Source organism: Salvelinus sp. IW2-2015, linkage group LG4q.1:29 (genome assembly GCF_002910315.2).
Source record: "Salvelinus sp. IW2-2015 linkage group LG4q.1:29, ASM291031v2, whole genome shotgun sequence".
NCBI lineage: Eukaryota > Metazoa > Chordata > Actinopteri > Salmoniformes > Salmonidae > Salvelinus > Salvelinus sp. IW2-2015.
This window is the reverse complement of record NC_036842.1, coordinates 76,767,216-76,769,841: the sequence shown is the minus strand read 5'-3', so window position 1 is coordinate 76,769,841 and position 2,626 is coordinate 76,767,216. Positions and strand designations below refer to the sequence as shown.

The 2,626-nt window shown below is 50.9% G+C and overlaps 1 pseudogene; it reads right to left on the bottom strand.

Moving 5' to 3' along the window:
* LOC111962563 (zona pellucida sperm-binding protein 4-like) overlaps positions 1 to 2,226 on the bottom strand; it is a 14,780-nt pseudogene extending 12,554 nt beyond the window's left edge.
* Between the last annotated feature and the right edge of the window lie 400 nt (positions 2,227 to 2,626).

Genomic DNA, 2,626 nt, shown 5'->3' with positions numbered 1-2,626 from the left:
CCACACCACACAAAGAGAAAGAGATTGTACCAAGAAGACAAAGATAACTGAACTAAATTACTACCATCCCGTAACACTCACTTCTGTCATCATGAAGTGCTTTGAGAGACTAGTCAAGGATCATATCACCTCCACCTTACCGGGCACCCGAGACCCACTTCAGTTTGCATACCGCCCTAACAGGTCCATAGACGATGCAATTGCCATCACACTGCCACATGCCCTATCCCATCTGGACAAGAGGAATACCTACAGTATGTAAGAATGCTGGTCATTGACTACATCATCAAGCTGGAGGCCCTGGGCCTCAACCCCGCCCTGTGCAACTGGGTCCTGGAATTTCTGACGGGCTGCCCCCAGGTGGTGAAGGTAGGAAACAACATCTCCACCTCGCTGACCCTCAGCACTGGGCCCCACAAGGGTGCGTGGAACATTATTGAAGATTTATGTTAAACATCCTAAAGATTGATTCTATACATCGTTTGACATGTTTCTACGGACTGTAACTTTCTCTGCTCCTAGTGAACGCGCGTCATGAATTTTGATTTGTTTACCAAACGCGCTAACAAAAGGAGGTATTTGGACATAAATGATGGACATTATCGAACAAAACAAACATTTATTGTGGAACTGGGATTCCTGGGAGTGCATTCTGATGAAGATCATCAAAGGTAAGTTAATATTTATAATGCTATTTCTTACTTCTGTTGACTACACAACATGGCGGATATCTTTATGGTTGTTTTGGGCTCTGAGCGCCGTACTCAGATTATTGCATGGTTTGTTTTTTCGTTAAAGTTTTTTTGAAATCTGACACAGCGGTTGCATTAAGGAGAAGTTTATCTAAAGTTCCATGTATAATACTTGTATTTTCATCAACATTTATGATGAGTATTTCTGTAAATTGATGTGGCTCTCTGCAAAATCACCGGATGTTTTTGGAACTACTGAACATAACGCGCCAATGTATACTGAGATTTTTTTAATATAAATATGAACTTTATCGAACAAAACATGCATGCATTGTGTAACATGAAGTCCTATGAGTGTCATCTGATGAAGATCAAAGGTTAGTGATTACTTTCTCTATTTCTGCTTTTTGTGACTCCTCTCTTTGGCTGGAAAAATGGCTGTGTTTTTCTGTGAATTGGCACTCACCTAACATAATCGTTTGTGGTGCTTTCGCTGTAAAGCCTATTTGAAATCGGACACTGTGGTGGGATTAACAAGAAGTGTATCTTAAAATGTGGTAACGTTCTTCTTCCTCCTCGGCTGAGGAGGAGCAAGGATCGGACCAATATGCAGCGTGGTATGTATCCATATTTTATTTCTTTAAGCGACGTAATGAAGAACACTTAAACAAAATAACAAAACGACGTGAACAGACCTGAACTTGAGAACATAAAACATGAACGCACGAACAGGTGGAACAAACGAACGAACGAAACGAAACAGTACCGTGTGGTGAAACAGACACAGACACAGCAACAATCACCCACAAAACAACAGTGAGAACAGCCTACCTTAATATGGTTCTCAATCAGAGGAAACGTAAACACCTGCCCCTGATTGAGAACCATATCAGGCTAGTTTGACATGAACCCAACATAGAAACACATACATAGAATGCCCACCCAGCTCACGTCCTGACCAACTAAACAATACAGAACGAAGGAAATAAGGTCAGGAACGTGACAGTACCCCCCCCCCCCACCCAAGGTGCGGACTCCGGCCGCAAAACTTGAACCTATAGGGGAGGGTCTGGGTGGGCATCTGTCCAAGGCTCGGCTCTGGCTCTGGACGTGGCCCCACCCCACCATAGTTAATCCCCGCTTCCGTGGCCTCCCCCTAATGGCTACCCTCCATATTAACCCCACTGGATTAAGGGGCAGCACCGGACTAGGGGCAGCACCGGACTGAGGGGCAGCACCCGGACTGAGGGGCAGCACCGGACTGGAGGGGCCAAGCTCCGGACTGAGGGGCAGCTCCGGACTGAGGGGGCAGCTCCGGCATCGCCGGCGTGACAGGTAGCTCTGGCAGCTCCTGGCTGACTGACGACTCTGGCAGCTCCTGGCTGACTGACGGCTCTGTCAGCTCCTGGCTGACTGACGGCTCTGGCAGGTCATGGCTGCTGACGGCTCTGGCGGTCATGGCTGGCACGGCTCTGGCAGTCTGGCTGCTGACGGCTCTGGCGCTCCTGGCTGACTGACGGCTCTGGCAGGTCATGGCTGGCTGGCGGCTCTGGCAGGTCATGGCTGGCTGGCGGCTCTGGCAGGTCATGGCTGGCTGGCGTCTGGCAGGTCATGGCTGGCTGGCGGCTCTGGCAGGTCATGGCTGGCTGGCGGCTCTGGCAGGTCATGGCTGGCTGGCGGCTCTGGCAGGCTATGGCTGCTGGCGGCTGGCAGGTCTGGCTGGCTGGCGGCTCTGGCAGGTCATGGCTGGCTGGCGGCTCTGGCAGGTCATGGCTGGCTGGCGGTCTGGCGGCTCCTGGCTGGCTGGCGGCTCTGGCGGCTCCTGTCTGGCGGACGGTCTAGCGGCTCCTGACTGACGGACGGCTCTGAAGGTCAGGACAGACGGGCGGCTCTGAAGGCCTGGACAGACGGGCGGCTCAGTGCGGCGCTGGACA